We start from the raw sequence: 13,828 nt of genomic DNA on the forward strand, positions 1-13,828 counted from the left end.
CCACTGGATGTGTCATGCAGCACTCTTGTTCCTCCTGGGTGCCTGAGAACCCGTGGAGTGGTGCTGCTGGCTACTGTCACAACACCATCAATGCGGCTCAATGAACCTCATTTCACATGGTCTCCAAGGGTTTGGCTTACGATGACCTCCCTCACTGCCCTCGATTACGGACCAAACCCTGGTTTCTGCACCTGCAGATTTCACCAACCATAAATCAAAAGTATATGTTAAATAGTTTCTGATGTTAGTAGTGTGATAATAAGTGAGCAGGGGATTGGGCTAACAAAGGTAAAAGAAGTTGGATGTTGTTGAAAAAAAAGATTGTCAGCAAGTATTGCAAACAGAGCAAGGAAGACAGGCCTTGGTGATTCATGCCTGTAATCCTAGCTACTTAGAAGGCTGAGATCTGAAGAACATGGTTCGAAGCTAGCCCAGGCAAGAAATGCCATGAGACTCTTATCTCTCATTAACTACCAGAAGAAGGGAAGTGGTGCTGTGAGCTCAAAGTGGTAGAGCACTAGCCTTGAGCAAAAGAGCTCAGGCCTGGAGTTTAAGCCCCACTACTGACAAAAAGCACATACATACATACATACATACATACATACATACATACATACATACATAGAAGGAGAGAGAGAAAGAAAGTATAACAAAGAAACCTATTGAAATTGTAATAGGAAAAATAGGGAACAAGGGAGAATGATGAGGTAGGGGAGGGATTGATAGGAATACATTGTATACGTGTGTGGAATGACACAAAGAGATCTTTTATATAGCTAATGTATGTTAATAACTTAAAAAGTTCAGTGAAGAGCCAGATGCCAATGGCTCTTTATTGTAATCTTAGCTACTTAGAAGACTGAGAGCAGAAGAATTATAAATTTATTATAAATACGCTCTCCAAGAACCATTGAAGTCACAACGATAGATGCAAAAATAAAGAATTGTCTCAGCAAGGCAAAATTTACTTATGTGCGGACGGGTACATCTAAGCCAAAAATGTGGCAAGCAAGCACATAAAACAGGCAATCTGCTGGAGTATTTATTCTTAATGCAGCAGGCCCTGTTCCTCTGCTCCGATTGGTCGAGCTCAGGTTCACATTCTGCTCATGATTGGCTAGTTTGAATAGGGTCAGAGGTATCGACATAAGGTGGTTTTGAAATGAGATGAACAGTTCACAGGTAATCTCAAAATATACCCATATCCTCTACTATTTCTTGAACAGTCTGGGGCTTATTGTATTCCATCTGCAAGAGAAACCAGTTTAAGACAAAACCTTACATCTTACAAATCATTTCTTATCCCAGAGCAGTTCCTCTTTTCCTTAAAAAGAGCCAAGCCACCAAGCCAAAGCAGGAACTTGTATCAACTTTAATGGTTGATAGAAAAGATAACTTTTCTCACAAATTGAAGTTAGTAGAGGCAGAAAGGTTCAAGAGGCTCTGATACAAAAATAGCAAAAAAAAAAAGGGGGGGGCCTGGAGTCATGGCTCAAGTGGTGTAGTACATGCCTACAAAACAGGAGGCTCTGAGTTCAAACCTTAGTACTGTCAAATAGAAAGAGAGAAGGGAAAAAAGGAGGAAAGAAAAGAGTAAAGAAGGAAGAAAGGAAGGAACTCAATAAACACATTCTTGTTTGTTTGTTTTTTTTTTTTTGCCAGTCCTGGGCTTGAGCTCAGGGTCTGAGCACTGTCCTTGGACTTTCTCAAGGCTAGAGCTCTACCACTTGAGCCTCAGCACCACTTCTGGCTTTTTCCTATGTATGTGGTACTGAGGAATCAAACCAGGGTCTTTGTGCATGCTAGGCAAGCACTCTACCACTAGGCCAAACTCCTGGCCCCGATTTTTGGTATTTTTTACTTTTTTTTTTTTGGTGGGTCATGGGGCTTGAACTTCACCTGGGCCCTGTCCCTGAGCTCTTCAGCTCAGGGCTACCACCCTACCCTGGGCCCTGTCGCTGAGCTCTTCAGCTCAAAGTGAACCAAGCCCCACTTCTCATTTTCTAGAGTTAATTGGAGATAAGAGTCTCAGGTCCTTTTGTGCTCATGCTGGCTTTGAACCTTGATCCTCAGATCTCATCTTTAATATCCAGAGTATTTACCTTGTGTTTGGCACAAGTGGCCATTACATATCATTGTACTGGTCATTATCTTCCATACTTTGCAAATACTTTTCCAAGCTAACATCAGTCTTTTGATTTCTTTGGTATCTTTTGTAGTTTCTATGCACATATCATTTGTACATATAACTGCATGTATGTGTGTAACTATCTGTACACATATACATAAAACTTAAATATACAGCCATACATGTACATGAACATATATCCATATGTAATATTTTCATGGGATTAATTTTGTTTATCCTGTTGTACCCGAATTCCTAGAACCCCGAAAAGACCACCAGAGACCACAGTCAAAGCAAAAGAGCAGGGGTAGTTTTATTTACGAGTCTAGACTCGGGCCTCCATGTACCAGCAGCCGGCAACGCTGAAAAGGCCCTGAGCAAGAACTTTGCACTGCTTTTATAGGGAAAGTACAATTACCTGATTGGCTATTTGACTCAAACCACTGGTCGAATCAGAGCTCAGGTGTCTAACCACTGAGCACCAAGCTGTTACCACCTGGGGTTCAGGTACATGGGCCCTAAACAAGGGGGGGGGTCAATCTTGGAACAATCTTGGCACAACATTCCCCACTTTCCATGATACTTTTAGATCCAATCTTGGATCTATCTAGTTAAAATCGCACAAAGGCCTAAGGGTCCAGCTAAAACAAAAAACAGGGTTATCAACCAAGGGGAAAAATTCCTTCACTTTACTCCCTTTCCTGATTTAACACCATTAGGTGGAAATGCACAACTATAGGTATTTACCCACACAAAGTCCCTATCCAAATACTGCCCATAACTATTATTGATTTTGGCGGCATAACTTAATGTTTAAAGGACTACTCTTGGTCCAGTCAATCTTCCAAGCTGTTTTGGACAAGGGTTCTATGAAGTCTGGAAATGGATCCACTGGCTTGGCATGGGTGTAATGGATCCAAGAAGCTACTCCATCTACTTTGAGGGCGGTGGGTGTTGTCAGGATGACCTGAAAGGGTCCTTTCCATCGTGGCTCCAGATTTTCTTGCCGGTGGCGTTTCACAAATACCCAGTCACCTGGTCTATAGCGATGAGGCACCAGAGGTGGTTCTGTCTTGTACAGGTCCCTTAGCTTGGGCCAGACTTCTTGGTGAGCCCTTTGCAGGGCTTGGAGTGAAAACAAAAATTCAAAATCACCATCCTCTTCTTTTCTAACAAGATTTTCTTTAAGATTGGGTATTATAGGGGGAGGTCTACCAAACATTATTTCATATGGGGGTAAGTCCTAATTTAAAAGGGAAGTTTCGAACCATGAACAGAGCATAGGGGAGAAGAGCTACCCAGTTTGCGCCAGTCTCCATGGTCAATTTGGTCAGGGTCTCTTTGAATGTTCCGTTCATTCTCTCTACCTGTCCTGAACTTTGAGGTCTAAAGGCACAATGTAATTTCCAATCTGCCCCAAGTATGGAAGCCAGTCCCTGACTTACCTTCAAGACAAATGCAGGTCCATTATCCGAACCTATCATTACTGGAAAGCCATACCTCGGTAAAATGTCTTCAAGTATCTTCTTACCCACTATCTGTGCAGTTTCCCTTTTAGTGGGGAAAGCCTCGACCCATCCTGGGAAGGTATCTACTTATATTCATACTTCCCTGGTTTTACTTCAATAAAGTCTACCTCCCAATAGGCTCCTGGCTTATCCCCTTGCTGTCTTGCCCCTAAATTTTGCTGATTTCTCCCTACATTATTTAGCTGACATACTCTGCAACCTGAAATAATCTGATCAATTTTAACGGTTGCTTCCTTAATTCATAGTCCAGTTTGTCTTATTAAGTCTTGCATCTTTCTGGCTCCCAGATGAGTACTATGGTGAATTTTTTGTAACACCCTCATCCCTAATTTTTCTGGGAGTACTATGTGACTCCTGGAATGTCTCCACCATCCATCAAGGAGCTGTACCATAGGTAGTTTCTCAATCCATTGCAAGTCTTCCTCCGTATACCCTGGGATCGGTGGTAAGACTCTGGATCCTGGGTCTGGGAGTTGGAGGGCTAGAGCTGGAGTTGAAGATAAAGCCACCTCCCGGGCAGTCTGGTCAGCCAGATGATTGCCCCTGGACACTAGATCTACAGGTTTCTGGTGTCCTAGGCAATGGACTATTGCCAGTTTCTTTGGTTCCCAAAGAGCAGCCAGGAGTGCCAATATTTCCTCCTTATTTTTGATAGTCTTTCTTTCTGCTGTAAGGAGGCCCCTCTTTTTGTCTATTGCCTCGTGTATGTGGGTGGTGGCAAAAGCATACCGACTGTCTGTATAAACTGTCAGTCTTTTATCCTTACCCAGTCTTAAAGCTTGGGTTAAAGCCACAAATTCCGCTCTTTGTGCTGAAGTTCCTGCAGGCAGGGACTCAGCCCAGATTACTTCAGTCTCTGAGACTACTGCAGCCCCTGCATACCTCTGTCCTTGGTGTATAAAGCTGCTTCCATCGGTGAACCAGACAATCTCCGCATCTGACAGAGGCTTATCTTGCAAATCCTCTCTTACTCCATGCACTTGGGCCAAAACCTCAGCACAATCATGAAATGGGGCTTCCAGATCTGGATCGGGCAGTAGCGAGGTTGGGTTAAGGGCAAGGAGAAGGGAGTCTGTACTATTGGCCAGGACCGGGTGAAAAGGAGCTGAGGGCTTGGGTCGAGAGGCATCAGCTTGGTGCAGGGCCAAGACGTCTTGTCGAGAGAAGAAAGGGGGATAACCAGGCAGGGGGATTTTCTACCAAATCCTGCCAAACAAGAATATAAGGAATCTGATCAAAATAGCCAGACTGTTCTGGTATCTTCTCCCTTACCTTCCAAATTATGGAGAGGCTAAAAGTGCCCTCTGAGGGCCATCCAACATCAAAGGTCGGCCATTTCGAATTACAAAGAGTAATTAGTTTGTTTTTACTCAAATCAAAACCTCTGCTCCTAACATCCTTAAAATTCATTATTAGAAGAGCAAGCGGAGTAGTACCCATCCCAGGGGAAGATATCCAAATCAAAAAAACAGAAATACAAAAAAAAAAAATGAACAACAAAAACAACATATGCACGCTTAAACCAATAACCAGAAGGGAACTGTTAAACAGGGGCGATCGTAATACGATCGTCCTAACAGCAGTTCCCCAATACAGCCTAAGCGGGAGTATCAAACAGAGGGATGGTCGCAGCTCAGCCTTCCTAACAATAGTTCCCCAAAAGGGCACAAGGGACGTCTCCCACTGGCCCCGTCAACAATCCTATAGCACATCTGCCAGGATTCTTCGTTGACCCAGATACAGAACCTATAGGCAATCCAGATTAAAAGATTATCAGATAAAACATAATACACAGAGACAACCGAAGCCAGCCTATTTACCTCGGTTTTCCACGACCCCTTGACTAGGCCTCTGAGTGGACTTGGGGGTTCCCAGCCCATGCACCAAATGTTGTACCCGAATTCCTAGAACCCCAAAAAGATCACCAGAGACCACAGTCAAAGCTAAAGAGCAGGGGTCGTTTTATTTACGAGTCTAGACTCGGGCCTCTGCGTACCAGCAGCCGGCAACGCTGAAAAGGCCCTGAGCAAGAACTTTACACTGCTTTTATAGGGAAAGTATAATTACCTGATTGGCTATTTAACTCAAACCACTGGTCGAATCAGAGCTCAGGTGTCTAACCACTGAGCACCAAGCTGTTACCACCTGGGGTTCAAGTACATGGGCCCTAAACAAGGGTGGGGGTCATTCCCAGAACATGGAACAATCTTGGCCCAACAATCCTGGGTTTCATCATTTCAATTTGGGTTTCAAAAGGTCTTTCTGGACCGAAGATGTGGTCAGGGGCATGGCACAACAGGGTTTAATCTCTGAACTGCTCCCTCCCCCCCAAAAAAGACTTTTGAAGGGGTTAGGGGAGGAAAAGGGGGACAAAAACATGAGAAGGGGTATCACGATTCAAGAAATAAAGCACCCATTGCCTGACGAATATAACTGTAACCCCACTATACATTATCCCAACAATAAAATACAATAAAAAATCTTTTGATTCTTGAGTTTACATGTATCTCTTAGATTTTTTTCCTAAAAATTGTATTATTTTACTAGTTCTACTATTCTGCCTGTAATTGTGGCATATATAAGTGTAGGATCCAATATAATATTCTTTTTTCTAGATACTTTACTGTACCTGAAACATTTACCAATAAGCCATGTTTGCCTGTGAGTGAGGAGAGCCTGCTTAGTGGGATGCACTGATTGTCAGGAGCAGGAGCTCACTTTCTCTGCCCTCACTGTTCTGGCTACCCTAGATTCATGACCATGTTGTCCTAATTACAGACCAAGTTTCTCTTTTATATAAATTCTACACTAGGCCAACAGCCCTTGAATGGGTTTCTGCTAGAAAGAGTATATGGGTCCAGGTTGTCCTCGGTATGGGACAGAATTGTAGAGCAGCCCTGATCTCATCAGATCCCTCCAGAGTACAAGGAGAACTCAGGCCACATACAAAAGCCTAGTGGAAGCAGCAATACTTGAGCGGATTTGGCTCATCTTGGCCCCTTTTCCTCCAGAAAGGATTGTGGTATGTCTCCAACTACTGCCAGCTTCCCTTCCTGTCCTACTCACTCGTAGTGAACTTTCCTGCAAAATGGTTTTTCTATGGCCCATCACTCTCTTGGTAACCAGGCTGGACAGTGTTGAAAATAGTTCTGAAAATTAGCCCTAGGTGACACAGCCAACTCCTGTAGGAATTAAATGAAGACACAAGCCCTCGGGGTGCTTCTTCAGCTGGTCCAGAGTGAACTCTAGGACAACAGGGTTTAAAAATCACATCTCTGTGACTCAAGACACTTTTTAAACATTCCAATATGATTATTACTATTTATGAATATTTGTCTACTGTGTCCCGCACAAATTCTCAAGACCTCAGAATGTGAGAGAGGGATCTTAAAAGAGGTGAGTAAGTTAAAAAGAGATCATATAGATGGAGTCTAGTCCAATGTGACAAGATCCTCATAAAAAGAGATTAGGACAGACAAACTATAGGACACTAGGATTAAGGCTGAAGGCCTAGGGCCGGGAGTTTGGCCTAGTGGTAGAGTGCTTGCCTAGGGTTCAATTCCTCGGTACCACATACATAGAAAAAAGCCAGTAATGGTGCTGAGGCTCAAGTGGTAGAGCTCTAGCCTTGAGAAAGTCCAAGGACAGTGCTCAGGCCCTGAGCTCAAGCCCAGGACTGGCAAAAAAAAAAAAAAAAGGCTGAAGGCCTAAAGAGAAGCCAGCCTTTATTATTATTATTATTATTATTACTATCTTCAAATAGTTATAGAAAGAAATTACTATTCAACAAATAAGTTTATAAGTGCAAAAGAAAGTTTATAAGTGCCACTTGATCAATATCATCCCTTTCATCATTCCCTCCTATTGCTTCCAGTCTAACCTGCTTATATCTTGATCTCTAGCCTCCATGAGTAAGAAAAAAGCAACCGTTTTTTTTGTTCCTTAAGCCACCCATTTCTGGGATATTTAATTACAGCATCTAAAGCAGATTGATAAAACATTTTAATCAAGTGTTTCTTATAACATGCTCACAACTGCAGGGTGAGGCCTTGCCCTTGAAATACTTAAACGTCAGATAGGGTGACTATTATCAAACCCAGGAGTCAAAGCTCATCCCATGGAAAAAGCCAATATCTGAGAGATGGGTGTTGGGAATAAAGGATAATATTTTCCTGTGGCTGGAAAATGGAGAGAAGGGAGCTTTGCTCATAAATCACCTTCTCCACTCCAAGGGTTTGAAGGGTTACAGATACAGAAGAGGAAGAGGAATGATAGAGAAGGGATGATAGACTAATGAAAGTGAGGCATATTCCTGTCTTTTCTGAACATAGGTGGAGATCTTTCAAGAACTTGGGCGCCAGTTCTTTTCACTCCTTTATTAGGCTAGTCTCTCTTTTTCTCTCCCTCTCTACATTCCTCCTCTCCCTCCCTCCCTCTCTTCCTTCCTTCTTTCCTTCCTTCCTTCCCTCCCTCCCTCCCTCCCTCCCTCCTTCCTTCCTTCCTTCCTTCCTTTCCTTCTTGTTTATGCATTCTTTCCGTGTGTGTGTGTGTGTGTGTGTGTGTGTGTGTGTGTGTGTGTGTGTGTGTATGTTCTTGTGCTAGCAAGTTCTGGCTTAATTTTTTAGCTCAAGGCTGCAACTCCATCATGGTTAAGTAGAATAAGAATCTCAAAGTTTTGTCTGTCTTGGATGACTTTGAACTATGTTCCTCCTTAGTAGCTTGGACTATAGGTATAAGCCATGGTGGTGGCTTGCTCTGATATTTCTGGTCAAGGTGATTGGTAGGTGTTTTTAGCCTGATGGAGGGAAAAGAGAAAGGCTAGGAAAATGTAAGTCAAGCCAACCTTGCTTCATTTGTCTTGGATAAAATAATTCTCAAATATCTAACTTGGGTCAAGTGTGATGGATCACATCTATAATCCTAGCTATGAGACAGAAATGGGGAGGATTGAAGTTTGAGGCCAACTCCTCCAAAGATTTTGAAAGACCCTACCCCCACAATAAAAAAGCAAGATGTGATTACATGCACTTGACATCCTAGCTATGAAGAAACATAAATAAAGAAGATGGTGGTCCAAGCTTGATTGGAAAAATGAGACTGTTTTAAAAAATAACTAAAATGGGCCGGGAGTTTGGCCTAGTGGTTAAAGTGCTTGCCTAGCATGCACGAAGACCCGGGTTCGATTCCTCGGTACCACATATATAGAAAAAAAGCCAGAAGTGGTGCTGAGGCTCAAGTGGTAGAGCTCTAGCCTTGAGAAAGTCCAAGGACAATGCTCAGACCCTGAGCTCAAGCCCAGGACTGGCAAAAACAAAAACAAAAAACAAATAACTAAAATGGGCTGGGAGTTTAGCCTAATGGTAGAGAGCTTGGCTAGCAGGCATGAAGCCCTGGGTTCAATTCCTCAGTACCACAAACATAGAAAAAGCCAGAAATGGTGCTGTGGCTCAAGTGGTAGAGCTCTAGCTTTGAGATAAGCCCAAGGACAGTGCCAAGGCCCTGAATTCAAGGCCCAGGACTGGCCAAATAAAGAAAGAAAGAAAGTGATAGAACACCTGCCAGGCAAGTGCAAGGCCCTGAGGCCAAACCTTAGTACCAACAAAGAAAAGTGTTTAATCCTTTTTTTTTTTTTTTTTTTTTTTTTTTTGCCAGTCCTGCGGATTGAACTAAGGGCCTAGGCACTGTCCCTGGGCTTCATTTTGCTCAAGGCTAGCACTCTACCACTTGAGCCACAGTGCTATTTCCGGCTTTTTCTGTTTAAGTGATAATGAGGAATTGATCCCAGGGCTTCATGCATGCTAGGCAAGCACTCTACGGCTAAGCTATCTGTCTAGTCCAACATGGTAATCATTTTTTTTTAAATGTATTGTAAAGGTGACATAGAGAGGAGTTGCAGCTATGTAAGTCAGGCAGTGAGAACTTTACTTTTCCCCCTCCTGACATTTCCCCCCTACCACATACACACTTTGTCTAGTTCCAAAATGTTTAATCTTGTCTGCATACAGAGCTGGGAAGAATGTGACCGACAGTTGAGGAAACAAAGAGGACAGACACCACGTGAAGATGGCAACGTGAAGGATTTTCTTCCCAATTTGATTATGCACCACACATCTGCAGGCCCAGATGTTTTATTAAAAGCCAGCCAACAGGACCCTCTGAGACCTAGACAAGGATTATCACCACAAGTGGCACAACAAAGCTAATGAGAAAGTAATCGCGTGTTGTTCAGCAAAGTGACCTCCAACCTGAGTGATGGTTTTTGTGTGGCTGCTGTTACCGGGGCTTGACCTCAGAAACTGGGCCCCATGTCTGAACTTTTTCTACTTAAGCCTAGAGCTCTACCACTTGAGCCACATGTCTAGTTCTAGCTTGCTTTCTGATTAATTGGAAATGAGAGTCTTAGGGATCTCCTGCTCAAGCTGGCTTTGAACTGCAGTACTCAGATCTCAGCCTCCTATACAGGTAGGATTTCAGCTGTGAGTCACTGACATCAGGCTCAAATTAGTGATGTTTAAGTTAACTAGGAACTGATGAGGCTGAAAGCATCAGGTTTTCCCTCAGGTAAGGAAACCATCCTTCCAGATAAAAGTGATTTATTAGACTAGAAAGTTCCCAGTAAGCAGTGCTTGTGTTTGCTTTGTATTCTGGTTATTAAGCTTTTCCTTCAATGACACTTGAAAACTCCTTGAAAACACTTGTCGCTCCTAGACAAAGTGGACAGTCTACAAATGAACAGTTCGTGATGTTGACCTTGGAATAGACTGTATTCTGCATTAACAGCTACATGGGATTTCTCGTGTTCAAGGGACTGTTGTCATGGAGTGTTTGCTGATTGCCTCACTCACCTTAGCAATTCATGTTTACAAGTGGACATTGGGCTCTATCATTTTTTAGTCCATCCAATTAGCATCAAAATAGGTTCAATGAGTTAATCTTCCCTGTCTTGGGGACCCAGACAGATGGCAAGAATGGACAGGCATGTAAGCAGTAGAGAAGGATGACAGGACTGTGCCACCAGTCTCCAAGGGGAGAAGTCGTGAACCTGGGCTTGGCAGGCTGAGGCTGCAAATACGTGCTGACTTGTGGGATGTGTAATAAGGCTAGGACTGGCCAGGAACAGAGTCCAAGGCAAAGGCATGAAATGGTGGGAGACACAGGGAGGGGCCTGCTCCTGCCTCTACACCTAGAGACTTCCTCGGGATCCTCTCTGAGAAGCACACATCACCTTGGGGCAGAACAGATGACCTCTATTATGCAGGTAGGACTCCTCTCATTAGCTGAAGAACTTAGAGTTCCTATTCGTTCTTTATAATTTTTCTTTTCTGACTTAGCTGTTATAAATTACAGAAAAAGTGTAGGGGATCAAATCAAGAAATTTGAACATACTAGGCAAGTGTTTGACTATTGAGCTATATGCCAACCTTCCTTCCTTCCTTCCTTCCTTCCTTCCTTCCTTCCTTCCTTCCTTCCTTCCTTCCTTCCTTCTTTTGACAGTCCTGGGCTTGACTCAGGGCCTGGACACTGGCCCTGAGCTTCTTGAGTTTACCCTAAGGCTAGTACTCTACTATCTGCAACACAGTGCCACTTCTGGCTTTTTCTATACATGTGATACGAAGGAATCAAAGCTAGGGCTTCATGCATGCTAGGCAAGCACTTTACTGCTAAGCCACCTTGAGCTTTTGTGCTCAAGACTAGCACTCTACCACTTTGAGCCACAGGTCCACTTCCAGTTTATAAGTGGTTATTGGAGAAAAGAGTCTCAAGGGACTTTCCTGCATAGGCTGGCTTCAGGCCATAATCCTCAGATCTCAGCCTCCTGAGTAGCTAGGATTACAGACAGGCATGAGCCACCAGCACCCATCTTTCTCCATTACTTTTTCTTAACTAATTAGTTAATAATTCTGGTGCAGGGAATCAATCTCATATATTAGGCAAGCACTCTAACACTGAGCTATGTATGACCCCATTCTAATTACATATTCTCTCTTTATTTTTTAAACGTGTGTGTGTGTGTTAGTATTGGGGCTTGAACTTGAATGGAATTTGGCTTTTTAGCTCAAGGCTGGCATTAAACCACTGGAGCCAGAACTCCAGTTCAGATTTGATCACTGATTTATTGACAGTAAGAGAGTTTATAAACTTTTCTACTAAGGCTGGCTTCGAACTGCGATCCTCCGATCTCAGACTTTTGAGTAGTTAGGACTACAGATGTGAGCCACCAATGCTCAAATTATACTGTCTTCTAATATGAAATAATATAGTTCCTTTTTAACTTTCATTTGTGACCTTTTGAGATCATTCCAACTTTAATACCATGAGAAATGCTATCTAGAAATAAAGGAGAAGCAATCATGTTGTACAACGGGCCACATTTTCTGTATAGTACAAATCACCCCTTCTATTCTGTTGTAATTTGAGCCAACTATCCAGCCTCTCTGAGAATATATAGTCCTGTGGCAGTGGGTGGGAAACCCTCAGATATTTCATTTTATTTTAAATTTCATTCTAACTCGAAGAATGTGTTTTTATGGGATTCAGCTGCAGTGGGATTTTTTTTCCCAGCTCATTATGAATTCTTGAGTTTAACTGCTTTAACAGAAACACTCCAAAACCTCAGTGAAGAGTCATGACTGCAGGTCTTTTCACTACAGGAAAATTGCAGCATTAACCTGCATCCCTTGGCCTTCGTCAAGAGCAACCAATGGCAGTGTTCGGTAGGGGACTGAATTAATGCAAGATGCAGTGACAGGTGTCAGAACACTCCTATGGTGTGTCTCTGCAATCACAGAGTATTTTATAACCCCGGGTCTCCATATTACCATCTTTAGCAGGTATTTCCTGCCCATACTCACTTGAGGCTTTTAAGGAATTTTTGGAATATGGTTTAATGAGGAATTGCAGCCAGGCACACACAACTAGACTGCCAGGAGGTCTTAAAAAAAGCCTTTTTCTTCTCATTCATTTCAAACATAAATGAATAGGAATTCACATATATGTGCAAATGGGCACGCACACACAGGTTATTTCATAGATGCTGAAACTCTGAATCACGCGCTAATGGCAAGCTGCCTCACCAGCCACCGACCTAGGTAAACGTATTGCCTTTTTCTCTCTACAAAGCACCATTGTACTCACTCATACTCTAGTTTTGATACTTTGTAGATGATAATAGTCATGTGAGCCTCTGATTTTCCATACAGATGGTATTAATTATGATTGCATGACAAAGAGATTAGTAATCTAAGTGTGGCTTACTGTGGGTCTTCTGGCTCCGATCTCCCATGACGTTGCAATCAAGCTGTCAGCAGGGCTGTGGTCTTGTCTGAAGGTTTGACAGGGGCTGAAAATCTCCACTGAAGCTCATCCATGTGTTGTCACTGATGACTGGCTAGAGATTCTGGTTCTATCCTGAGCAGGCCAACTCAGGGAGCTTCTTTTGATGTGGCAAGAAGCTTTTTCCCCCAAAATATAATTGGGGAGAGAAGTGGGAGGGGAGGAAGAAGGAGAAAGCACTCACCAAGGCAGTAGCCATAAATCTCATGTGAATTGCCATCAGTAACATGCTTTGTCACGTTCATTTGTGTTGGAAAGGACTCTACAAAGGTGTGAAACCAAGGAGGTGGTATCTATGAGAGACCATCTTAGAAATTGGCCTCCACAAGTACAGTAAAAGTCCTAAGCTAAACAGGGAGATATAATGGACACTAGCAAGTGTTCAAGAGAAATCAAAATTACTCATTTCAGAAATGAGTCATGGTTCACCCTGACAACTCCTTTATCCTTGGCCAAATTCTCATCAGTGACCTGTTACTCTCAGAGTCACTCTTCCAACAGCATACTTACAGAGGGAACACCTCTGGATTCCCCTGCCTGGAGAGTCCACTAGGCTCCCTAGGTTCCTAGGATTTCCCCCCTAGGGACTGGGGCAGGATTTTATTAGGCTACTAGGACCTCATGGATTGGCTGCTTCCTCCTCCTTCTCCTCCTCCTCCTCTTTTATGCTAGAACCTTGATGAGTAGGTGGATGTAGCATCATGGAACTTAGATTTTCATTGAAGATTAGAGGGAAAATAAATAATAATCCTCCAAAATTCCAGATTGCCAGGGATCAAAGTAGACATGGTGATTTTTATTTTTCCTAATAGTGGAAGTCTGAGTTAGAGTGGAAATG

The 13,828-nt window shown here is 43.0% G+C and overlaps 1 long non-coding RNA gene across 1 annotated transcript in view; it reads left to right on the forward strand.

The window, feature by feature from the left end:
• The window catches only part of LOC150065233 (uncharacterized), a 256,479-nt gene that overhangs the window by 48,661 nt on the left and 193,990 nt on the right, over positions 1-13,828 (forward strand). The gene's annotated exons all lie outside the window — the stretch shown is intronic.

The sequence above is a fragment of the Megascapheus bottae genome, chromosome 3, assembly GCF_031878675.1.
Source record: "Megascapheus bottae isolate mThoBot1 chromosome 3, mThoBot2.hap1, whole genome shotgun sequence".
NCBI classification, from domain to species: Eukaryota; Metazoa; Chordata; class Mammalia; order Rodentia; family Geomyidae; genus Megascapheus; species Megascapheus bottae.